Below are 26,687 nucleotides of genomic sequence, written 5' to 3' on the forward strand. Positions count from 1 at the left end.
GCCCGGAGCCCCGGGCTGCCGCTTGCCCCGGGCTGCCGCTTGCCCCAGGCTTCTCGCTGAGAAGCACAGGGCCCCCGGTGCACCCTTTCCACCCACACGCTTTCTGCTGGGCATGGCCCCTGCCATGCTGCCAACCTGCCGGAGCCTTGGCGTGCTCCATACCATGGGAGACACCAGGGTGCTTGCCAGAAACGACTTGCGGTGATTCAGGACTCGGTGAAGAGTTATGGGGCAGCTTTCTGTGCCCTCTGCTGCTCAGGGAGCCTGGCATGGGGACCTAGGTTGGCTATGGTTACCCTTTCCTTATGCTTCAAATTCTGGGAAAGACAGATGCAGAAATTACGGCTCTTCACTGTATTTGTTTTTAGGTGTTTTTTGGTTTTTTTTTGCAGAAGTTTGTTGCCTTTGCTTTCACTTCTGTCTAGATTCTCTGGCAAACAAAACGAGCTGATGCTCTTTTTTATTCTCAACTGCTTCATAGAAACCGTGGAACCCTACAGAAACTTGGAAATGAGAAGGTCTTTAGGGAGGCTTCACCTGCTGGGGGTCCCAAAAAACAGCTGTAAACTTTCTTGCAAAGGAGGAGCATAGTTACAGCACTTCCCTGCTAAGCGTGGCTTGAAACCCTTCTGCAGGAGAAGAGAACTGAATTCAAGCCTTAAACATCCTGCACAAGAGCTTGCTCATCAAACTGCCCATGGAACCATGTCTGTTAGGGGAAGATCTGCTGCTGCAACCATCATGTTTATTTGAACAATCGTGTAGAGGCACCACACCACTGGTGGACTTGGTCCTGTTGCTGCTCCCTAGACGTGCTTTTAGAGCTTCTGATGGATCTGCTGTTTGCAGATGTGGGGGATGCTCGAGCGTGGCTCCAGCGTGACTCTAGCTGGACTTAGAAACATCTTGACCACTCAGTTCTGAGGTGCTTCTGCAAGAGAACATAATGAACATGAAAGCAAGCAAGCAGAGAGACCAGATGCAATTTTAGACAGCAGGCCAGCATTTCAGAGACACGTTTTTAGTTGTCTGCATAAGCTCCATTTTGGAGCCTCTCATGGTCTCTGTTAGATCTGGCACTGTGTTGACAGACTGGGAGGCTGAAGCTTTTGGTTTACCTAGAAAATACATGCACAGCTGTCTCCCTGCTGAGCTGCACCAACCTGACCCCGAGGCAACGCTCTCAGACAGCTTTCATTATTTGCCATTGAGATTTTCTTCTGAGATTTCCCAGGAAAGGCTTGGCTCTTGCCAGTGGGTGGGGAAAAGGGGATAGGCATTAGGAACTGGGTAGAAATTCCAGTGCCTGTAATCACCTGTTAGTTTCATTTTCAGTCCTTAACAGCATTTTACTCCTGAAGAGCAACACACTGTACCAAACTTAGCTTGCTTTCTATGTGGCACTGAAGAAGCATCATCAATAGGACACTGAAAGAAGACCTCCAGACCACTTCTGTACTGTATTGGCCCTTGTATTGCCTAACCAGTGTAGTTGATTTGGCACACTATCAGTTTGATCCATCTTTTCCTTGGGATAGCTGATGCATTGTCAGTTCTTCATAATACGAAACTGTAGCATGCAGCTGTGGTGCTGTAAACCTGGATTAGTGTCTGAGTTTCACTGTCAGTGATTTAAGCAGAGAACAAATCCATACGGATCAAAGGAAATTTTATTACATCAAACCAGGCAGGGATTGTAATGTTCTGTATTGGAAATGCTTGTGTTCTCTTTCCGTAATAGGTATCAGTGAGATTAGCTTAAGAAAAATCAGGAGAGCTCTGTTTTCAGTATCTACAAGCAATTACAAACTCTTTGAGCCCTTGGCAGGGTGACTGAGAGAAACAGAGATAACATACTGGGAATTCCACTCCTGCCAGCAGATGAAATCCCAATCAGTCTTTAATACCTGAAAACTCCTGTTCTTTGGCTTGTGTGTCCCTCTCAGTTCATCCCAGGAGTAACCTTGAGTCGTTACTTTGCAGATGTGCAACCATACATCGTTTTCCCCTCAGACAGCAGCTGTGCGGGCTTGTGGGCTGCTGCAGAGCAGTCGAGTTCCGAGGGTAGGTAGCATGGGATGCACTGAAAGGGGAAGGAGGAGCCTTAGCTAAGCAGTGCAGGGCATCATCTGAACGCTTGCTGCTGTGGACACCACAAGGACCTCCTCCCACATTTTTTACTTTGAGAAGCGGGGATTGTTTTACAGCAGGGAGTTATATTATGGCCCTTTTTGGGATGGGAAAACAGTCACAGTGAGGGAAGGCAGGCATGCAGAAAAGCTTTAGCAGGTTCCTGTTAAGAGTCCAAGGGTCTGAAAGCCCTTTGCTCTTGCTGCTAGATATGACAACTTCCACTCAAGCATATTCCTGCTTCTAGTAATAAACTACGTGTAGCTTGACACAGAGAAGCAAATCTTTATCTCTTCACAACTGCCACAGCCTAGGGCTGCATTTGCTGGGAAAACTAGGATCCCAGCAGTGGATAGTCCACAGAATAGGAAAGAATGCCATCTCTTAATCAGATTTTTCTTTCTGTGACATCTCCCATGTTCACCAGCTATTTGGACATGTGGCAACAAGAGCCACACTAAAGTGTTCACCTTGAAAACCAAGCAGCTTCTTCACTGGCACAGTACATGTTGGGGACTGTCCATGTTTGCCTATGGACACTACAATGTCCTTACCAGCAGAGAAGAAAAGCTCCTGCGGCTCCTACTTACTCAGAAAAACACAAACAAAAAACCCCAAAACGGAGTTGGGCCCAAATAAGCTATTCTGTCTCATCTACTTCTACCTTATCTCGAGAGTCACCAGAGGACAGGGTTACCCACAGCAAACTACAACAGGCAGCAAAAGCAACAACAGTGCAGATAAAGTGAGATGTACCTCTGCCATGATCTCTCTGTCAGTGTGGTTCAGAAAAGTGGTCAAAAGGGGTTCACGCTTTTTTGAAGACCATCCCTCTTCAGAGGGGAAACAGACAAGGCAAGGTGTATGAAATGGTATTTCTATCGACCTTCCATCTGTATTTACAGGTCTCATACCCTCTGCTATCTTGAATGAGATCACTTGAAGAGATAAGGCAGTGACTCCATTAAAAGGGGGGTGGGGGTACAATATGTAACTATGGGGTGAGCAAAGATCAAGATCCACTATACCCTGTCAGGCTTGGCTAAGCTTCCGGTACTTTTTTCCTCCCCCTGGCTGAGGAATACAAACATTTTGAATTTTTGACAGTATTTAGCATTTTTGCAGAGCCTTCCAAGTTCATTCAAATAGTGGTACAAAAACATGACAAAGGCTCCTCCAAGGCCCAGTGAAAATAAGGGCTCCAGCCTCTGCTATTGCATATAAATAGATTCACCTTCTTTTGGAGCAATGGTGTCAATGGTGTCGAGATCTGCAGAGGCAAAGAGCACAAATTCACAGCATTCCTGTCATTTCAAGAGCCTCAGTGCTATGCCTGTGCAACATTCCTGTGCACTTGGCACTTCCGTAAGTGGGAACTCTGACCGCTCAGCCCTTCTCTGTACAGAGCTCAAAGTGCCTCAGCCCGAGAACTTGAAAAACTGTGGATCTTTTGTGTTTTCCCAGAGAGGAGGTGGATGGAGGCTTACCAGAGTCATGCAGTGAATCAGATCAATGTGTGGGGTTTAGGGGAGCGTGGTTCCTGTCTGACTGCTGGGAGATGGGGTTTTACTTCTGGGTCACAGATCCCCAAAGACTGCTTGGGGGAGGTGGCACAGAAAGAGAAGCACAGAAAGCAAAGCCATTGCCAGTAGATTGAAATGCACAATTCAAGGATTTGTGCTTCTCCAGGAAAAATGCTTAGGAATCCACAAATCAAAAAAAAAAAAAAATAGAGGATTAAAATCTTGCTCTGAACAAATCGGTAACATGCGTTTAAGTGACACTTCTATTTTAAAGTCCATACTCATAACCTATCATTCCAATTTTAGTTACCAACACTGTTATTAATTCACCCTTCTTTGCCAGTGAGTTATCTGGAAGATAAAGCACCTTTGAAATCCCTAGACTCCCTGGAACCACAGTGTATATCTGTGTGTGCACTTTGCCATTCCAGAGCAGATAAACTGAGTGCCATGTAACTTATGCCTGCTCTGGAAATCATTTGAGCACTAGTAGCTGTATGGGAATAAATCTAAGAGAGCATAAGGTTTAGCAAAAAAATGTCTGCATGTACTCTTTTTTTTTTCATTTTCTTCCCATTTGCATCTGCCTATATTCCATGGCAGGGAGGTGGTTGCATCTAAGTATAGACAAGCTGGTGAAAAATGACAGAATTCTTTTTTGTAAATCCATACTTTGACTGTTTTATGCCTAACTGAGAGGACAAGTGGGTGTATTGATAAGTAAAAGGGAGTTGAAGATTGTTGCTATAGGGTGGACAAGGAGAAAAAAATAAGTATGTGTTGCCATACTAGAAACAGCTCTCTTTGGCATTTTACAATCTACAGACATATTTTCAAATATACAAAAGGCATTTACAATGTTCTACTGAATATTTTTCGTTAGAAAAAGATGATGTTTCTGAAGAGAAACACCCTGAAGTCAGGATGTGCCAAAGTCCAAGCTCTGCTCCCTCCACCTGCCTGTGGTGCAGACTTCAGCCACAGCACACTGCTGCATCCAGCATTTCAGGTGAGACACTGCTCAGCGAAAGCTTGCACAGACTGAGGTTTGTGTTCACCTGCCATGATGCTTCATTTTCCAAGACTGATGTTCTCTGAGTAGAGAGACCCTTTCAGCAGGACAGCCAGAGGTGTTGGAGAGAGGAGAGCAGCCTGACAGGGACCCTTGCTGGCTGCAGCCTCAGAGACTGAGGTCAGCATGGAGCTCAGTGCCTTGTCTGGGGACTGATGGCCAAGTAAGGGTGATGGCACAATATTAAGACACTTCTAATATCTGATCTGGCCTACAGGAGGCTGTGCCTCGCTTCCCCACCCCTTACGCAGCCAATAAGTGTACTAAAGCTCAGTGTTCCTGGTAGGAAAAGAGAAGATACTGGCTGGAACTTGTTGATCTGAAATAGCCTGAATGTGACAAGTTTCTAAGCAAGCTGCATAAGCCATCAAATTGACAGGGTGCTGGGGGAGGACTGAGAATATTCTTCCCAGCATGACAGGGATGGATTTTCTGGAGGTGGCTGCTTCTTTTCCCGTACAAATGATTACTTTAAGACAATAAAAAATGAACAATATGAGTTTGGGCACCTAAGGCCTTAAATAGCCATGTCTTTAATTTTCATTTAAGTCTGCATCCATGAATAAAATATTTGATATTGTTCACTAGACAACTGAGTTCTGCACAAGATGTTCACTTTGGCCCCGGTTCATCAAAACACTTAAGTGCTTTGCTGAATCAGGGACTTGCCTCTCATTAGAGCAGGCACTTTTTATTCAGGGAAGGAGAGACAGCATGGTGCAACCTTACCTCACTGTGTGGGCTCTCTTGACAAGTGTTGCACACAGTAATTGTGGATAAGGACCCTGTTTTTAAGGCCTGGACTTTCACTCTGGATCTTCCATCAGACACAGTTTTCAGCTGGTTATCAAACTGTCATGTCAGTGCTTGAGCTTTGGGAAGGTGCTGGTTGTTGAACCCTGATTTGTTGTAGGTTTTCTTTCCCTGAACCAGGGAAATTTTTCTATACAGCCTCAGGATGAGGGAGAAAAGATTGATAGTATTGTGCTCTTAAATGGAGTCAGTCACTATGCAAGTTGGTTTTTGTAACAATCCAGCCCCCATGAAGATTTTAGCAAAAGTTATGAAGTCAAGTATTAAGGCAAATACTACAGAGCAGGTATTTTACTTGTGCCTAAAGTGTAACTGTCCAAAAAGCACCATGTGGTAAGAAGAAACCAAAATGATAAAAGGTGTAGCCCCAGGTACATGTCTCAATAAGACAGAGGGAGTGTAATCTCATCAGTCAGGAGTCTGAGGCTGCCTGGATGTCCTAAAACAGCCATCAGCATTCCCAGGGCAAAAGCTTTGTCTCACCACCACAATCCCCTGGCCTTTCCTTTTGCTGCCCTGGCACTTCCCATCTCCCCCAGCAGCCATGTGGGCTCAAGTGCTATGGACAGACACTGAAACAGGTTGGAGAACTGGTCCCACTTGAAACAAACTTGCAGAAAGCATCCCCCATTTTTCTCACATGGACTCTTATTTGGAGATCTGCTCTTACACCACATCCACATGAACAGCATTGCCGTAGACTGATATTGTCACCTGATATAGTGTGGGAAACAGGACCCCCCAGATTTGCTGGTGATTGAGTATAGTTCCTATAACTTATAATGGCCAAGTCTTTCACTGTTAAGAAAAGCATCATGCCCACCTGGAATTACTAAGGAAATGCCCTTGTCTTCCTGAGCAACAGAGGCAGGGCCTCAAGTAGGATGCCCCTGGGGTCCTGCAGAAGTGACAGAGCTGGGGAAGGGGCTATGAAACACACAAGTCTCACCCCAGTCTGGGTTTGGAATAGTCTGAGCACTTCTGAGTGTCAGGTCCTAATCCCTGACACTCAGAAGTGCTCCTTATTCCTGGAATTTATATGCAGGTAAATTGGTTGTCCTCTTAGCTGAGATGCACAAGCATCTAGGAAAGAGCAAGAATGTCACCTACACCAGCCACAGCCAGCCAAGTTGGTGGTTAGAAGGTGCAGGCTCACAGTAGTTCTCCTACACTGTGTTTGCAGAGGGAGTTTTGTACCCTGGGAAACACGAAGCACATATGCCTGATGGATGGATGTTTATATCCAGGGCTATTTCAGGACAATGTAACTTGGGGAAAAGGGTGATTTAGAAAAGGTTTTGAAACAGACAAGATAGCTCCATAAAATCTTCCACTGCCTGAGATGGAGAGCCAGCAAAAATAAGCTTCACCAACAAATACATTTCATTCCAACTCTTGCGGTGGGAAAATAAGATAAGAGAACTGCCAGAACAGTGGGTTGCAGTCCATGGCATGAGTGCATTGGTATCATTATAGTCTTGAGATGAGCAGTTACCCTTATTAAGAAGTGCAGATTCAGCAGCAAAATTGTTCTGTGAAGATGGGCTATAGCCCAAGGATGTGTTATATTCCCAGTACTTAGTGCCCAGAGCAACTCAAATAGGCATGAGCAAGCAAAGCACTCACCAGCTATAGATTTTTGCTTCAAGTCTTCCTTATCTGCAACAGAATTTTAATTCAGAAACAAGTTCTGTTTGCAGAAAATCTGTCTCTTCAAGGTTTTTAAAACCTCCCTGTTTGCACTGATCACTGTTCCAGGGCAAAAGAAAAGAGCTGCTTATCAACACGCTGTAATATTACCCCATGGAAAAAAGTAAGAAAATTAATTAGAAGAAGAGAATTGCTGAGTGAGAGAGAAGACTGAGATGACAGGCATAGTTGACAAGGTCACTGGCTTTTACAAAAATATAATTTTAAAAATGTTGTGCTTACATGTTCAGAATCCAAACAAGAGACCTTAAAAAGTAGCCTCAATGAGCAGTAATTGAGATCTTGAGAAGGGTTTCGCTGTGTGGTGAAGAGGTATAGCATCTCTTTAAAAGCAAATATTTAGAAATCCCTTTTGTCCTTTGTTACAAGAGCTCTGCCCAACCCCCTCTCGCCACTGGTGTCTCTTGGAATTTCTGGTGTCCACAAGTACAAGGGCTACAGAGATTTTTTCCAGCAGAGTTTCACACAAATGCATGCATATATGTTTGTTTCATTTTTCAGAGAAGCCAGAATGGTTGCCTACTGCAACAGGAAGGACAAGATGTAGTTCTAGTTTCAGAAAGAACCTGCATAAACCTGTACTGTGGATGAAGTTCACTAGCTCTGTAAAAATTAGAGCAAAGTCCTAGCAAGTGTTGTCTCTACTGCTGCTTACTCTGCGTAAAGACCAGAGGACACAGAGGCTCTCGCCCTTTAATCAGCTTCAGCATGTGTTGCAAAGAGGGTTTGAATGGGCCATGGGCACTGGTGTATGACATGCTCCCAGGAGCACCCCTTCGTGGCCATGTGCTGAGCACAGCCATGGTCTGACTGCAGAGCAGAGCAGTAGGGAGCTCAGCACCTTTCCAAAAGTTAGTGCAGAGCAGTGGTGGCTTGGATGAAAACGAAGGAAGCACCTGCTTTATCTCCTCTGGGCGTGCAGGTCACAGAGTCCGTGTCGGCAGGGCAGAGCCAGCTGCCAAGGGCAAGCTCTGGGGAAAGTGCTGCTCCATTGCTTCCTCCAGCCTCTCTGACCCTGGGGGCCTTTGCAGGCCAACGGGATTTACAGCCCTGTGCTGAGATGGCTACAAGGCTTCTCCAAGTGAGATATCCTGATGTGCTTGTGAGTTATACCTTTCAGGCTGCTCCAGACACTCCCCTACACCATCAAGGCACCTCAGCAGTCCCTCTGTGCATCTGAGGGAAACAGGGTGGCAAGTCCTTTCTTCCTAACTGGGGCCACCCATTGTACCAGGCAGACTATCATGCAGCTGTCATGCTCTTCTGGCTGCCCTAGATAGAAGAGTTGCACATAGACCAGAGGCAGTGATAGCTCTGTCTGAGGGATTACACCCAGAACAGGAAAAAATGGTCCTGATCTGATCAAATTTGCTTTGTGTCTGATCAAATTGGCAAAAGTACAAGCTGGCAGCTGATGGGGCACATACCATGCAGCTGACAGGGGCACATACCATGCAGCTGATAGGGGCACATACCATGCAGCTGATAGGGGGACATACCACACACATGTGGTGGGAACAAGTTATTGCCAGGGAAGGTCATGTGGATTATAATATGTAATATATGCAGGTATGATTCATGTCAAGAAATAATGCATCTCAAATTAGCCCTAGAAACAATTATCAACAAAGACTGCTATGAGGAGTGGAGTTGTCCTTATAAGAAATAAACCGAGACTCAAAGACAGGATTTTCCTTATAGGGCATGGAAAGATACAGGACTGTATTGGTACTTTTTAGGAAATGAAGTTTTTGTAGTTGAGTTATAGAAATTGTGCTGTAACTGCTTTTTAGCCCACCCCTCTTTTTTTCCCCTAGATTTTGCTTGCTCTATAGTTTTTAGAACCCCCAGTAACAGCAAAAGACGCAAGTGCAGAAGGACCATCCCCTTTATGACCCCCAGCAACAGACCCCAGCAACAGCAAACGCAAGTGCAGAAAACAGAGCATGACATAAAACTCGGGAATTCAGAGGAGTGGGATTTCTGAGAAACGAAACTAAAAAAATGTATAAAAAGGAGGAGTTTTAAACCGAAGGTGTGCTTTGTCTGTGGAGCCAGAGACTCCCAGGCACAGCCAGCGCTGTTTGCTTATTGCTTATTGCCTCCAGCCTTATATTCTAAATTCTGAATTTTAATATTTTGTAATCTGCTTTATATAAAATTTTTGCTACTAAATTTTCGATTGACTCGTTTTCATTTATAACATAATACATCTGTTCCTGTGGCTGCCCAGGGCTGAGGACAGGATGCTGCCCATTTGCCACGAGCAGGAAGAGCTGCATGTGGCACACCCCTCTGAGAGATCGCTTGTGCTCTCCTGGCTGTTTTGATGCACTGCATTAACCACTTGTGGATTTACCCAGCTGGCAAACTGACTCTCCAGTTGTAATCCCATACTAAATGCCTCATCATGCCATTATCTACATAGTACAGGAGGGAGAGAGAAACACAGCACAAAGGGGCCAGGGCTGAATTTGTGCTGTTTCCAAACTCACTAGAGAGCACCTCTCCAAAGAGCAACTCATTCTATTGACATCCACCACTGATCCTAGGGTGAGGCATCACTCTGGAAGACCCCATGTTCCCCACTAACTTAGGCCCTGTTCAAAGACCTAAACTCTTCAATAAGCTAAAGGTAGGGGCAGTGAATTGCACAAAAACTTGTGTTGGCTGGGCTATTTGGAAAGTTCGTGGCGAAGATCTGCCCATATTCTGATTAGGATCACACAGTTCCAGGCAAACCTGAAAGCCCAGCCTCTGTTTAAGGGGATAGCATCAGCTCTTCACCAGAATGCTGATGGTTCTTTTTAATGTCCTTCTTTTTAATGTCCTTGCTGCTTTTGGGCAAGTGCAGATTTACTTTCATGATACACATACGTGTACCAGGACCTTAACGTTGCGTTAACAGCGCCTGAAATTGCGGTAAATCTGCTGACTTGGAGCTCGGGTTTTCCCCTGATGGAGTGCGAGATGTCTACTACCCTTGTGCTTTGCTCCAGGCGCTCCCTTGTTGTCCTCTTTGTTCTTTCCCACAGGCTGCTGAAAAAGCAGCATTCCCTGGGGCCATGGTGTTAACATCTAGCACTCCAAGAGGCAATTACAGTGGAGACGGCAGAGCGGGGGAGCAGCTCTGAGGAATAGCTTGTCCCAAGAGAACGTGCTTTGCTCCTGCGGTGACACCGCTCTGCACAGTGCACAGGTATCTGCCAAGTACATGCAGTACAGCAGCCCAGATCCCTATCCCCCGGTGCGGTTTTTTTAATGATTGTATGGTATTTAGATACATTTAGACCTTGGCTTGCCAGCACATAGCTATTGTCTGCATGGGCATGTCCTCAAGAAACGATGCAGAGAGCCCATTATGGTTAGTGATAGACCTGGGCTGCATAATTGAGATCCACCCTTAAGCCTCAAGATCTGATCTAGTGCTCAAATCCAGCAGATTTCTCTCCTGCAGATAAAAGGGGGACAAAAAAAAAAAACCCAAAAAAACCAAACCCAAACGCAAAACCAAAAAACCCAACCAAACCCAGCATTTTTCAAAGCTGAATTTTCTCACTTCTAAAAAGCCTGAGGAATTTAGTTTGGTTTGAGAGCTGTGTCAGAGTTCAGATCTTGTTCTCATATATATATATATATATATATGAATGTTCTGATGGACTGCTGGATGCATTATCTTGTTTCAAGCCTGATCTTCAGTTAAATTGAAGGTGTTCAGTGGGGAGAGGATAATCATGAGTTCAGTGAATATCTGGGAAAATTAATTTTAATGTATGTCTGTGACAGTCGGTTTTGTGCCAGAATAACAATATTGTTAAGGAGCAGTTTTGTTTTTTTTTTTACTTCAGTCTGTTTTTTTTCTTTGGCAGAGAAGTTGAAATTTCCATAATGACAAGAACCTTAGTGCAGTGCAGTTGAATCCTCTTAAAAGTCTTTTTGCCAATATGTAATCATTTTTGTTTCACTTACTGAAATCAGCTAAACCAACAAAACTCTCTTGTGACAGCAAAAAGCAGTACTCCCACAAGGAAGATTTGCTTGGATAACTCCTCTGGACTACTTACACCTGGAAATTTCAAGGCAAAGACAGCACTGAAGTAAATACATAGAAATATATTTGTATTGCAAAGAGGTGGTGAAGAAAACAGCCTGAGTCACCCCCAGTCTATCCCAATGGACAAAAGAGAAAACTTCCAGTTCCTGCATAAACAGAGGGAGTTCCTGTCTCTTATTTATGCGCCAATGAGTAGGAAGACAACAGTAACAAACGCTGCCAGCCTTGTCTTCATTCTTTGAAGCTTATTTCCCTTACAGTGTTCACCCAAACCTCTGCAAGGGCATTGCCTAACTCACCAGACAGCCTCCCCGAGGTATGTTCTGAAGAGCTAATGCATGTCACACCCATGCAATCCTCTTTTCCTGCATCTCCAAGCAAGGGCACGCACCGCCCATAAAAGTATGCAAATCGTTCGCTAAGTGCTGTACCAACGCGTGAAAGAAAGTATTTCCTTGCCCTGAGGAAGTCACCAGCAACAGAGAGATGGAAAAGACTGGGGAAGAAACTAGAGGGGTTCTGCTCTTCCCTAGCTGAAATAACAGGGCTGGCCTTGACTATTGTGTGCAATAAAGGAGCGCTGATCTCTGCTCTGTGGTGACAGTGACATGGCCCAAGGGAATGGCCTGAAGTTGAGTCAGGGGAGGTTTAGGCTGGATATTAGGAAAAGGTTCTTCACCAGAGTGTGGTTGGGCACTGGAACACGGCTCCCCAGGGGTGTGGGCACAGCACCAAGCCTGACAGAGCTCAAGGAGTGTTTGGACAATGCACTTGGGCACATGGTGTGATTCTTGGGGTGTCCTGTGCAGAGCCAGGAGTTGGACTCGATGATCCTTGTGGATGCCTTCCAACTCAGCGTATTCTGTGATTCTGTGAAGGTGGGTGATGGAGAAGCCAAAACCGCCAATGCTGGCCAGCAGGCCTGGGGAATGGGGCAGAGGGCTCCTCTTGTGGCTCAGTCCACACCAAGCTGAGTAGCTGGGGTGGCTCTTGGTTGAGCTCAGGGTGCTGCTGACTGGCAGGACTGGAGTGGTTCTCACACTGCACTTGCCCAGCATCCTCCACCCAGCTTGAGCTCATCTGGCTCTCTTGGCCATCATGGAGGGAGCTTAGAGAAATCTGTGACTTCTGGGGGCTCACGTTGTGCCCAGGGCACTGCAGAAAGACATTATTTCCACTGACTGACCAAAGGAGCTGTGATGGGCATGGCTTGCTTGTAAGTGGTTGATGCTCTGCTGCTGGTTTTTATAGGCTGGAGCTATTGCAGAAAGGGCCTCTCAAATACTACAGATTTTTTTTTAACCTTGCTTGGCATCTTGAAGAAATTACCTTTATCCTCCTTAATTTTTGGGGCCACGTTTTCCAGGTATACTTCCAAACTCAAAACATAGGCTTCCTAATGTAGGCTAAGTGTATAGAGCAAGAAGCTGGCATTAAAAAAATCAGACCTCCCGGAGAACCACACTGGAGAAGATTTTGCAAACCTAATCACCTAGTCCTAGAGGAAGTCACAAGGCCAGGTCCTCTCAGGCCAAAGCACTGAATGCTTAAACAACAAATTGAGATGTTGACTGAAATAGGAAAAGCCTTTTAAATCTATATTGACCAATGCAGTTCAAAAGGGAGGTTTATTGTTGCAGGTGTATATACTATAAATAAAGGGGTTATTTGATGTTCTGAGAGTTGTGCAACAGGTTGTTTTATGTGATCTTTCAAGAAATGGTTAGAGCATGAGTGAGGTGGGTGGTTCTCTGAGCTTCGGGATTTCGTCAGTGTGCCGAGGCTTTTGGGGGAGCTTCCACCCTAAGAAAGATGGATCTGTCATGCTGGTGTTCTTACCTCACCCAGGAGAGGTGATAAAAAGGCATAACCCCCTGAGAAGTAGGAGGGAGTGAAAAAAAGGAAAGAAATACCCAAAGAAACCCTGTGTGGGTAAAAGAGGAGGTGAGATTTATTTATTGCTCTTCCAATGAGGGAGTTGGCTCTGCATTTCAGTTTTGGAAATAACTTTTTGTTAATATTGCCAACACAGGCAGTAGTGGGGGGCAGGGCAGTGTCAGCTAGATTCTAGCAGTGCTTCCAGAGTCCTTGACAGCAAAACACAGGTGCCTTCGTGTCCCATGGGCATCTAGCAATCATGAAATCAGCCTATAATACAGGAAGGAAAAAAATAAGATCACAGGACAAGGATGGGTGTGTGATCAGATATGGGGACTGCAGGCAGGGTGCCATGAGGAAGGTGTGGCAAGCTGGAGCACAGTTGAAAGATGTGAGCTCCCTTTCTTCACCTGAAGGTCTTCAGGACTGCAGAGGGAGCTGGCCAGGACTGGTATTCAATCTTGTGCTGTTAACTTTTTGTATTTCTACTCTCCCGTTGTGCAATGTGGAGCTTCATTTCTCTGCTCAGGAACAGGGCAGTAGGTTGCAAAATGCCTCTTGCAGATGCAATGCCATTAGCAAATGTAATGGTCAGGGAAGGCTGGGGTGGAAGACAACCATGCAAGTGGATGCAGGTTACACCTCTGGTTCCTGTTGGCACATAGTGCTTGTGTCTCTGTTGATGCAGGATTATTTTTTGTTTGTTTGATGTGGTTGGGGCAGGAAAGCCAAGCTCCTTGCTGTCAGTCCATCTGAGTTAATGAGTATGAACTGTGCTTGCCTCTATAAAAGGGAATGCCTTGAAGGAACATTGTAATGTAATAAAAAAAGGCCATCCAAGTACTGCACCTAATTTTGTGCTTAGCACTGTGTAGCTGCGATGTTACTCTCTCTTACTAGACCTTTACACCACTCTGATTGCAAGGCTAGATTTCTACCCAAAGTCTGAAAGAGAAAGAAAAGTTTGACCCAAAGGGGAGGGTTTAGGCCTGAACCATGAAGGACATCAAGCTGTAAACATCACATTGCCCTGCTTCTAGCCATACTTAAGTCTAAAACATCATGTACTAATTGGTGAGGATTCACCACAGAGCCTAGGAAACTCCAGGTATGTCCTAAGTGGAAAACTTAGTGCACCATGCACTTGCACAGAGGTGCCCTCCACATTTTCTGCTGCAGTTTAGCCGGGAGATCCCTGGCTCTTGTCACCCAGCCCCACCCAGCTGAATGAAGGGGATGCTAATTGAATGCATTCCTAAAAGCCTTCTTCCAAAAAGGCCATGGGCCGTGCCCAATTGCCTCACCGATTAGCTCATGGTGATCTAAGCCTCCCGTTGCTCTGAGACAGGATCAAGGATACCTCACCCTGCCCCAGCAGTGGAGACAAGCTTTTAAGAACCCATGGGTGACAACCCAGCAGCACTCTCTGTGGGTACTTACTGGAAGAGTAGCAATCGTTAAAAACTTGAAAATATTGCCCCCATGCCTACCATAAATCACCTTTATTGTAAATCAAGTCAGACCTGCCTTGCATCCATGGACATGGAGAATAATGCATTGCAACTTTTACAGTTGTTGTGTCTAGAGGAAAACATGCTGGAATTTACCACGTCTTCTTTGGAGGTCATGTTTTCTGAGCCCTCTGCCCAGCTTGCTGCTTCCTCTTAAAATTTTTGCTCACCTCTCCAAGGCTTTATCCTGATACAATGCAAACTTAAGTCTGAATCCTGGCCCCTACATAAAACTTGCTGTGGCCCTAAGTGAACAATTTCCCTGGTGGGGGAATAAAACCAAAATCAGAGGATACTTGTCACTGGGTCATTAATTCATAGAGTCTTTTTTTTTAAAAAACTGAGCCAAAATCTTGCCTTTATCCATTTCTGGACACTGGATAAGCTTACACTTGAAATGCACACGTGGGCCCATAAGCAGAGCCTGACCCAGATTAATTCCTGAGCGAGACATTAATAATGCAGGAGAATTAGAAACTTGGGCCACTCAGCTTGATTTACCAAAAGGTCATGTCCACAGATTGAGTTGCAGGTCTCAGCACCAAGGCCTGTGTGACTTCTCTATGGCAGCAGAGGTGGAGGAGCCTTTCCAGGTGACATTCCTTCTCCCTGTCCCACCAGCACGGACAGCAGAAGGCATGGTGTGCATTACTGCTCTGGGTTTCAGCACACCTACCTGTGGTAACCAGAGAAGCCATGGCAGGGCCATGAGGAAGGCAAGCTGAAATTGATCCAATAAACGTGCAGTCCTCCAGCCTATCCTGTTGCAAATCCCACTGAGAGGATGTCAGTACTGCTGTGTCAGAGATTAATGAAGACAAGCCTTTCACGTTTTATAATTATAAATACAAAAATAGATGCGAATGAAAAAAGTTTACATATTATGTGACCAGTCTTAGTCAATGAGAACCTGAGAGAGCACGTGTAGGGAAGTGACAGCAAGAGCTGAATCTCCCAGGTAGGAGCTAGACCTCTGAAGTTTAGTATCCAGGAGGAAAACTGACACATCTGGAGTGCCAGGTAATACACAGAGGAAGCCACTCCTGTCAAGCAGCCAGTCTGTATCTCAGCTGCCAGGAGGCTTGGCCTGGCTCGAATGCATCTGTGTATTTATCTCTCGGGACGGGGAGGAGGGCGTTAACAGACTTGTAGCTTCCTACCCCAGCCTGAAGGCACAGGACGTGCCCAGGCAGAGAGGAGGGGTGGATTGATGGGCCCTCAGGCTGCAGAGAGAAAGGGAGGGTTGCAGGGTGTCTGCGGTTGACCTGTGGAAGCAAAGGGCTCTCAGGCAGCACACAGCAGCACTGGTGCAGCTGCATTTTGTACCACTGCAGTAAAAGCCATCCGAGGTGCCCAGGCAAAGCAGACTGGACTGGTGATGTTTGGAGAAAGCAATACCTGCCAGGCATCCTGCTAGTCTGAGGTCTGTGTGTCCTTTCACCCCTGGCTGAGCTAGCAAAGGGCATGGAGCCACCAGCAACATGTGATACCTTGCAACTGTGCACCTGCTCCAGGAGCTGGGGCACTTGGTGCTTCACCCAGCATTCAGGTATCTGCATCAGCACCTCCCTCAGAGAGCTTCTGGCCTGCCTGCCACATCCCTAGGTGCTCAGGGCTCTACTCCATCCTCCATAGCTGGGTGTGCCTGAAACCTTGTACAGGTCTTGTGAAATCCATCTTTGCACTCATCTGTCTCTCTCACTGTGCCACAGGGCTGCCAGGAGTGCTCCCAGTGCTGGAGCTTATCTCGAATTCCCAGTGCCTCTCAGTTGTGTGCCCCTTAATCAGAAAAAGCCACAGGTGGCAGAGCTGCTCAGGGAGCTGTGGTATTCCATTTGCCTGTCACATGGGCTGCATCCTCTCAAAACATGCCTCCTGTCCCCTTCACAACACACCAAAGCAATGAGGTGAGAAACAGATAAGGCTGAGACTCCTAAAATCCCTCATCTGGGGCACCTGAAAAGTGGTACCTAAATGGCAACTCCTGCTGCTGAGATGGGAGTTTTCTGTCTGACTTCTACGTTTGCTCCTGTTCTCCTCTGCTTTACCTGTTCTCTGCCTCTTCAAATGGCACAAGTCAGTATCCTTATTCTCCCTAAGTCGGGCAAATGTCCAGCTGAGCACGGGGAGGGAGAAAGGACAAGAGATTGTTAGCAGCCTTAGAATAGCATATAAGAAATCATGGGCTGTATCCATTGCTCAGCTCCACCACGGGGATTTAGAATGGATTGACACTGTTTTCGCACTGGTAAAAGAGAGATAATAATTTTCCTAAAACTGTTGCTGGGAGAAGGTTTGGCTTTGCTCATGATGTCCTTTGAGGTTGTTAAAGGGAAGGCTAGCTGGTCTGTCACCCGGCTGGAAGGCACTCTGTGACTTGAAATACAACAGCTCTTTGCAGGGGGGAGGATCGTAAATTCCACAGGGCACCAGATAAACTGGAGGAGGTGAAAAGACAAAGGGGCAGTTGAAGTTTCAAATCCCTTCCCCCCCACATCCCCTGCCTCCTTCCTCCCACCTTTGCCATGCCAACACAACAAAAACGTTGACAGCCCTCTCCATCACCGCTGGGGGTTAAAGCAGCTCTGCTGCACCAGGTCCTGCAGCCGACGGGCTCTGTCTCTCCTCAAGCCCTGTTCCTCCTCCTTGGTCAGCAGGTGGACAGCTTGAGTGGCCTCTCACCTGTGAAAAACAGGAGAGGAATGGTGATGGAGGGGGAGGACAAGGTTAGAGGAAGGCAGGGGGAATGTAGGGTTGCAGCATGGGATGGGATGGAAAATCTGGAGCTGAACAGAAGGAGAAAATGAAGGTCCTGAGGTAAAAGCTGGAAGGGGAGAAAGGAGCACACAGACATGCTTGCAAAAGAAAGGCAACAGGTGGAAGCATGGAGGAGGACCTGTCAATAGGAGCTGGTGCTGCACGCATTTCCTGGCAAGTGGGAAAAGATGAGAGGTCACAGAGAGCCTCTTTCCCAGCACACACATCTCCAGGCAGGTGCCTGGTAGCACTCATGCACACAGTTAGCAACCATCTTCATCTGAAACTACTGGAACAATTTTGGGACCAGGACAGAGAACCACAAAGGTGACACCTCCTTCATGTGATGCAAACAGTGCCCACTTTGCACAGCTCCAGCCACGACTGTTTGTCTTCCCCACGGCAGGGCGGTGATCAGTCACACAGTGGTCACCCAACTTGTTCTGCTGCTTTGGCTGGACGACACGGAACAGTTACAGGAGAGTTCACACGAGGATGAATACAAGGAAAACAAGGCTGTACTTAAAAGTGCTACCAGTGTAATTATTTTGGAAGAGGGTTAGGAAGGGGAGGGAAGAGAGCACGTGGTCAGAGCAGCAACAGCTCAAGTGTGGGTACAGTTATACCAAAAAGGAGCACTTTTAATAGGAAATCCTATTTCACTTTTTCAAGGAAAGTTTCTTTCACTTGGAAATTCCTGTAAACAACACCAACAACTGTTTTGTGTGGAGATGTATGCAGGAGCCTAGAAATGCACCCAGGTCACTGTGGTATGGCTAACTCCTGCTCATCAGCTGCATGTTGCCTGGGGTGGAACATCTGAGTTCACAACACATGCAGGGTCACTGCAGATAGACAAACAAGGTACGATCATTATTTATTAGTAGTTTGTTACCATACTTAGGCAGCATGTCTAAGCTCTAAAATGTGTGCTGTGCAAGGAGAATGAGGGAGGAGGCAACTCTGGGAATAGCATGCAACTATTGTAAAGACTTTGGGGAAGACAAGATTCTTCACTGGTTGTTTTTCATTGCACCGAGGAGTAACTGCAGTTGCTGTGCAGAAAAGGACATATCCACATGTCTTCCCACTGCTGGGAGACTTCCCTGCTACAGATTCCCAGGGCAGGTACAGTCACAGAAAGGGGACAAAGCCAGAAAGGCTACAACAGGAAGATTGACTGACTTCAGCCTCGCTCCATATGCTCTTGGACTCACCTCCAAACTCTCCTTCCTCCAGAAACATTAACCCCAAGCCCTCGCTGCCTGCATCTATTTTTCAGCAGCGATGCATGCTCAGGCTTGGAAAAACACCGGTCATTAATGGATCTTGCACAGAAAGGGATCACAGGCTACTTGCAGCCCTTAGGCTGGAAAACACATTCCCCCAAATGAAGGGTAAAAGAATTTGCCTCTTTGTTTTAGGGATTGTTCTCCCCAACCCTAAGCACAAGCTGAATATTCATGAATCTCCTATATGAATTGGTTATCTTCTAAAAGCAAATACAAAGTCCCCATTCTGCATGAGGTGCCCAGGCACAGGACAAAGCCAAGTGTCTGCTCTAGCAGTGGGTTTCCCAGGGACTCTGTGTGCTGCTTTAAACCAGTTACTCTTGCCTATTAAAACAGGATCAAAACTGAACAAAGAGAAAAAGATCCTTCCAGAGCTGTTTGAGGCAGCTGCAGCTAGTTCAGACTTCTACATCTCCTGACCTAACATGACTCCCAGGCTGCCACATTGTCTGGATGGGAAGCCAGAAGGGAAGGTAACGTGATTTTTATTGTAAGAGCTGCTCACCAGTGCAGTCAGCCTAATTTATGTTAAGAGTTCACGTTGCTAAGTAGCTTGCCAGCACAGAGGTTCAGTCTCATGTCCGAGCTGTATTTGTGGTAGGAACAAATGGGTGTGTATGAGCACACAACTGTGTAATGGTCCATTTGCAGGTGTTTGTGGTAACATGCACAAGGGAAATGGGCATTTCTAGGTCGGAGCACTCCTGAGGTTGTTGAGGATACTGGAGGATGGTTCATTTGTTGTATAGATGATGGAGCTGACATAATGGCATTTAAGAACTGGGTATCCCTTGGGAGGCAGACCCAGATCCAAGTGAGATGGAAAGAGCGTGAAAATTTTTTTAAAAAGGTGAGCAATTGCAAGTGTGTGTACAAAATAGACAAGGCATGTCTGCTGTCTGTGCTGCATCTGTCAGCAATGGAGTTAGGAAGTTAAGTTTTTTCACAGCAGCCTGTGTAGTGCATCTGCCTCCCAAAGGGAGTGAATGAATTCCTCGTTTTGCTTTGCTTCCATGTGCAGCTTTTGCTTTTCTTGTTAAACTGTAATTATCTTGACAGCAAGAGGACTTTTTTCATCCAACTTTCTCCCCCTGACCTATTGAGGTGGGGGCAATGAGAGGGTGGCTGAGTCATGGTCAGCCCACCACTGTCCTGTTATTCAGGTGGCCTGTACCCTTCCCAAGACCCCGTGTGCAGACTGGAGATTTTTAGGGACTCATTAGGGATTTTTTAGATTCTTTGGAGGCTCGTAAGCAATTCAGAGTGCCTGTGTGGGGAACTGCCTGGGGCTGGGCAATAGGAAGGAGTACCAGGGTCACACTGACCTTGTGTCCGAGTGTCTGGGAACACAGCTGTCACTGCCGCTGAAGAAGCCACTGCAGTGCTGGTGCTACATCCCAGTACAGCAAGAGCCTCTGGGCTGGCCTTGCCAGGCTGGGCCTTCTGAATTGCCAAGGAGCACTGCCTCTCTGTGCAGCACGGGGAGGGGGCTGCTGAGAGGGGGCTTGGAGGTGCTGGTGGTGGCATATGCTGAAGAGCACGCCTGGGGCATGTGGAGACCTCCATGGCAGTGTCCCCTGCCCACAGCAGTGCAGCTCAGAGCACCAGCAACATGTGTCCCTTTGCCTGTGCTCTGTGCTGGACAGTGTCCCAGTGTCATCCCCGGGACACTGGGATGCCCAGGACTGTCTCTGATTTCTTTCCAGCTCAGAGCAGACATCTCAGAGCAAGCAGGTCTCCTCCAACCACCAAGGGGCAGAGCGGAGGTGTCCTTGTTCAGTCCCCACGGTGTATAACCCACATCTTGTGTACAGAAGGCAGAGAGACCCTGGTGCTCCAGAGAACAGTCCTGGCAGATGTCACTAAAATTGGAACTTTTCTGAACTACAAGTGACTAGACTTCCCTACGTGGAGTAAGCCCTTACCCTCAGAAGATCCTTAAGGACACCAGCAGGATCAATAATCCATGAGCCAACGCCACACCCTGTGGAAGCAGCAGGCACAGGCATGGTCACAGCATGGTTTATGGGGTTCCTGGACACAAATCCCTTCTGCAGCATGAGCCAGAACCTGGCACACGTGCACCTGGCATGCCCCAGCGCCTCTCCCATCTTCCCCAAGGGCTGAGTGCTTTTCTCAATGCCTGTGTACACCAGCACCTTCTCCACCTGTGGCCCTGCTATGCCACAAGACCTTGGCAGCCTCCTCTTTGCCCTGGTCAGACTGACCACCTGCAGCCCCAGGAGGAGGAGGATGAAGAGAAGGGACCATGGTGGCACTCCCTATTCTTGCACTTTCAACCTCTGACCTTCATCCTTTTTCTCCCATGAATTGTTCCCATTTCCTCTGTTTTCCTTTATGCCCTCTCCCCCCTCCCAGAGCCATATGTTTTAGCTGGGAGCAGCTGACACCCAAACTGAGGGGTAGGGTTTTCCCCAGCAGTCCTTGGCTGGTGGCCACATAATTAAAAGCAGCAGGGGAGCGGCGGCAGGAACCCAATCTGGCATTAATGAGAGCGAGAGGTTGTTGCATGACCGGCTGAGCTGCAGGAGCCTGGCCAAGCAGCGGCACAACAAATAGCACTGTGTGTGCAGAGCTCTGGGTTAGCAAAACATGGATCTCCATTACACCTGGGCTGCTCAGCCTTGCAGCTTTGCCCTTTCCTTATCATCCCTCTTGAATAAGCAAATGGTAAAGACTGGAGTCTACTTGTTTGCTGCAGAAAAAAGGAGATGTCTGACATTTCTACTTTAGTGTGTTTCTGTCTTGCCATCTCTAGAGCTGTCGGGATCCACATGGGGCTGCTCAGGCTAAGTGACCTGGGACTGAGAAGGGTGGAAGAGGACTATCTCAATTCTCCTTGCTGGGAGCCTGCTTCCCCCAGCAGGTGGTGAAGCTGGCAAGGTGTCCATAGGCAGGGAGAACCAGGCAGGATACAAAGAGTTTTTAGGCTTTGCTGTCATCACTGCATAGATCTGAGCACTGCTTGGATTTGGGGGAAGCAGTTGCTTTGGGACCTACTGTCCTTGAGACCCCCAACCCCCTGTCCTTTCTTTATGCACACTGATAACAGGCTGCCAGATTCAAAATTCTCTTGGCTGGTCACTCTCCGGCAAAGTCTGAATTAAGAAACTCCTCCTCAATGTAGCTCACTGCTGTGTTGTACGGCAAAACACTAGGGGCTTTACAGCAACTACCAGTTGTAGTTTATTTCAGCTCCTCCATGTACAGCACAGCAGGGGCTTGCTGACACAGCTCAGTAAGCAAAAGATCCCCCTTCTGCACAGCCCTAACTGGTAGCAGATGTGGTGAAGGCCTGGTCCTAAAGTCCCTGATGTGAATGTGATCAGATGTAATTATATAGTTTAGCTATTACTATACCCCTGCACACAGCAGTGGTCCCAAACTGGAAGGTTGGAGACAGTCCATAATTTTTGTGCAATCTTGGGAGTTGATTGCAGTCTATGCAGGCCACAGACATCAAAACAGGGTATTGCCCACAACATGTTCTTTGCATGGTGTTAGCTAAGGATTGACATGTCATAGGTAGTCATATCTATCATCTCTTTAGCTACACCAGCATAATTCACACAGTCAAACAAGTCATGTCCATAAAATTTCCTAAGTGGACAATCCTCACTGCAGTTTTCTGACATCCACATAATAAATTTTCACCCTACTCAGAGCAGCTAAGCAAGCACCAAACCTGGCTTTCAGTGTAAGAAACCTGAACAAAAGCGGCACCTTAAAGTCTGGGTCACCATCCAAGAGTTTAGTAGCCTTTTCTGGAATAAGGGAATGCGTGAGCAGTTTCTGCCCTTTTAAAATATGACTTTGGAATAAATTCTGCTGGGAGCTTCAAAAATCATCATTGGGAGCTGGGAACCTAACAAGGCAGGCAGTGTTTGGTCTGTGTGCATTTTGTAGTGGCATCTGCATTTCTGCAGTAGAGGTGTGGCTCATCAGAAGTGACTTTTTGCCCCTATGTAGAAAGCAAAGCTGGCACAGGGGTTTCCACAGACCCTATCTCTTTGCACATATCTCCACTGGAAAACTCCAGTGTCAGGGAAGGGACTCTGAGTTGTGACCTCAACAGAAGGAAAATATATGACCATTTATGATTCTGAGGATGTTTCCTTTGCATGCAGCCTGAGTGGGGACTTGAGAGGTTGACCACAGCTCCAGGGTGAGTGACAGAGCTGCTCTGGGGATGGAGGTGAAGCCATTCAGTGCCAAGCACAGAAAGGCTGAGCTGCCAGAGGCACTGCTGTGCTGGTTGGTGAGGACATGGTGAATAACCAAACTGCATCAGTGTACAGCCAAAAACTGCCACTGAGAGAGGGCACTCAGATACCAACATGAAGTGCACCCTGGTCTGCAGCACACAGCACACACTTGGTGTGGTTGTGAAAAGTGCTCACCTGCTCTCGAACGGCTCTATGAGCACATACTGGGGTGACTCACAAAGTTCTCCTGCGCAATGACAACTGTATCCCAGCAAAAGTCCCAGGGCAGGGCCCTCCTACTGGCTTTGTAAAGCCTTCCACAGGCAGAACTTCCCCAGCACCTAAAAACACCCTGGGCTTCAGCCGGGCTAAGGAGAGCTGTTGAAATGTTACCTGCAAACATGATGTTGTCTTGCTGAATACAGCCAGACAATATTGCACTCCACTGCAATATTGATGGGGTGACCTGGGTTTTGAGTGTAAGAGTGTTACTAACACTAAAGATAGGAAGTGTGCCCATGCAATAGGTTAGATATGGAGCAATGTCCTGTCATAAACAGAGTGTGGGCTCACCTACACAGAAGGGATCATCCTAAGTTTACCATAGCACAGCCTTGCAGAAATCATGGACCAAATCCTGCCATGTTATTAAAATAGTTAAATGCAGTTCTAGCTCTCTGTGGATAAAAAGGATTGATTTTCCAGTACCACGAGGGGAATACTGTACCTGGCTGCTTCAGGGCTGTGGTATTTGCAACACAGGGATGGGGGTTTGGCAGGCCAAGGAGCAGGGTGCAAGAACAAGCCATGAGCTGTTATCTGTGAGGCCACAACAACACATGGGGCTGGAGGAAAACCATCCAAATGAAAATTGTCCATGGGTGAAGCAAAGACTGGCTTGCAAAAACCTGTGTCTGAACTTGCCCGTGCAGAATGGGTGTTTGGGTCTCAGTCCAAGCCTTCCTGGAAGCTCAGTGGTGTAAGAGGTTAGGAGTCAGAGCAGAAGAGATCCCAGGGTTCACATGAGCAGAGGGTTCAGAGCAGGTAACAGAGTCCAAATCCAGCAGCTCCTTTGTCCAGTGACTCCTGAGGACAAGGGCAGTTTTGCAGAATCACAGCTTCAGGCCTTTAGATGGTTTGCAAGAAGGCACCTTGGTTCTGATGCACGTGAAGCACTCTCAGCTGAGCTCTGTGAGCACAGCCTGGATGGCATTTGACCAATCCTAGTTTTATCCACTCCCTCTGTATCACCACCATCACGGACAGTGAAAGAATTGCACAAAGGGTTGCTCAGCTGCCTCCCCCGCTCTGGCTGTGGGAGAGGTTAGAGAGCATGGGCTGCCTTTTCATCCAACCTGGAGGAGACTGTGAGGAGCCATAGCAACAGGCTTCAGTCAGGGGAAAGGTCACTGCAAAAGGCAAGGAGAAAAAAAAGAACCTGTTCTCTTTTCCCACAGGGGAAAAGTCAAACTCATGTGCCTAAAAGACACTAAGAAGACCCACATCAATACCAGCAACATTCTCTAAATAATAAGGTGAGTGAATCACTTCCTGAGTAGGCTGGAGGGCTGCAGGGCTGTTAAATACATGTCAAAAAGCATCTGTCAGGTATGGGCTAGGCTTAGTTAATCCTGCCATGGAGAGGAGGATGGGTTAGCTGATCCCAAGTCTTATTCTATGTTCAGTGATTTCTCCATTCCTCATGTTACCAAGGAGCCAAATACAGCCATTAAAAGCTTTGCAAGATACCTATTGGTTTTTGTTTCTTCCATTAAAAAAAAAACCCAACACCGACAACAAAACAAAAACTCAAAAAAACCAAACAGACTCACCCATGGTTTATTTAGGAAGGAAATAGATATTCAGGGAAGGAAAACATCCTCTATTTATTCCGTAGTCAATGCTTAAGGGAGGACTGTGAGAGGAACCAGGTCCTGCAGTGCTTTCTAAATGGAGGCAAAACTTCTCCTGTGGGAAAGAAAAGATAAACCACAGCCAGCACAGCAGTCTCTCCTGTAAGTGCCTCCAGTTTCTTGGACTGGTGGCTTCGAACTTCTCTGATTATAGATCTTCCCATGATTTTCTCCCTTTGAAGACACAGGCCCCGTACATTGAATTTAAACTGGCCAGCAAAAGGCTTGCTCTCCTTAATTACCTTTCAGAACAGAGGGTCTGCAGGCCACAGGTCAAAGGGCACTTTGCTCAAGAGAGTTCAGATTTAGTCTCTTCAAAACCAAGTGCAAGGGATCAGGCATCTGAACATGATATTGCCTGGAGCTCTGCCTTGGATTACACTCCCAGGGAGCATTTTGTATTTTGGTGCTCTTCTTTGGGACAGACCTCAAAACAAGCAGTTCAGTGTCAAAGGGGGCTGTGGACAGGCGGAGGGAAAAAACATATCTTTTTGATTAACAATGACAGACTGGTCTATAACCCTCCTGGGGCTTGTCAGCAGCCCCATCACAGGCTGCCCTGCCATTTCTCACGCACTCCGGGAAGTAGCTGGCCCTTCGCTCAGACTCAGGACACGGTGTCTTCCTAGGCCATCTGCAGCCCTCCCAAAGTTCCCTGACACACACATCTCAGGACAGTGACACTGCACAGCTTTTGTGTCAGGGTAGGAGCCTAGTGGAGGTTATATGAGTTCCTCACTGCTGCATTTCCTGGGGGCTGCCAGGAGTTTCTCTTTCAGTTCATGCCCCAGAGGGCTGGAACACGCCATAGTGCAGCACGGAGCATTGTCAGCAGAGACAAAAATGGGTTGTGCTTGGCAAGCACAGTGGAAAGGAAAAAGAGGGTGACCTGGGAGGATTGCTGTTCTCACTTCATTTTTCCATTGCATATGCCGCTTTTTCTTTTTTTCTTTTTTTTTTTTCCTATCAAGCCCAAAGAAAGAAACAGAACAGAAACAAAATATAAATGGGTTCTCTCAGCATAATTGCTACAGGAGGGGAGCACGGTTGAAAAGATGAAAGCAAGAGGGTCTGGGTTATAGTCTCCATCCTTCCACTCACGTTCTTTTCCATCTTTTCCCTCCCTGTCTTGCTTTTTCTCCGGCATCCCACCACCACTGCCTCTCAGGGTGCTGAGCTGATGTTTGTGCTGGTGTTTTGACAGGGTTCTAAGGAATTATTTAACTCACAGGCTGGCCCGGAAGAGAAATTTTTGAAAGCACCTCAGCTGTCCCTACAGCATATTGTCAACAGATCCAATGGCTCAAATATGACAGCAATTGAAGGCAACAGTAATATCATTGTCATGTGAGCTGCTGGGAGCAGCCTCTGGCTGCTCAGAGGGGCTGGGTGTCCTGGTGAAGTATTGACCTCAAAGCTCACGCCATATAGAAGGTTCTGGCCTTCTGCAGCACCACCTCCAAACCGCCTCTGGCAGAAGCTGAATCTCTTTGGCATCTCCTTCCCCTAGAGAAACCCAGCCCTTGCCAACCAACTCCAACAGAGCCCCTCTTCTGGCTGGCTCAGCTCAATGTCCAAGCAGTGAGTGGTCCAGACAGGTCCTGTCCTGCAAAGGAACTGGCATGGGGAAGGCTTGCTCTGCCAAGGCTGGGCCCTGCCTCCCCAAGGCAACACATGCAGTGTTGGGCTCAGGGACACTGTGTGTCCCTCAGGAAAGCTGCTTCACCCTTCCCTGCTGGCACACCTCCCACAGCACCTGCCTCCATCCATCCCTGGGCAGCAGGACAGCCAGAGGACAGGGGTTATCC

At 47.1% G+C, this 26,687-nt stretch overlaps 1 long non-coding RNA gene across 1 annotated transcript; it reads right to left on the bottom strand.

Annotated features, from left to right (window-relative positions):
• Nucleotides 1-1,709: 1,709 nt before the first annotated feature.
• LOC146445253 (uncharacterized) lies at nt 1,710-26,268 on the bottom strand. Its single transcript, XR_014854259.1, has 3 exons — nt 24,799-26,268; nt 17,210-17,373; nt 1,710-2,083 (listed from the first exon to the last, which is right to left on the bottom strand). It is a non-coding gene; the product is annotated as an uncharacterized LOC146445253 (long non-coding RNA).
• Between the last annotated feature and the right edge of the window lie 419 nt (nt 26,269-26,687).

Source organism: Lichenostomus cassidix, chromosome 1, assembly GCF_008360975.1.
Source record: "Lichenostomus cassidix isolate B80296 chromosome 1, HeHo_3.0, whole genome shotgun sequence".
Taxonomy (NCBI): Eukaryota; Metazoa; Chordata; class Aves; order Passeriformes; family Meliphagidae; genus Lichenostomus; species Lichenostomus cassidix.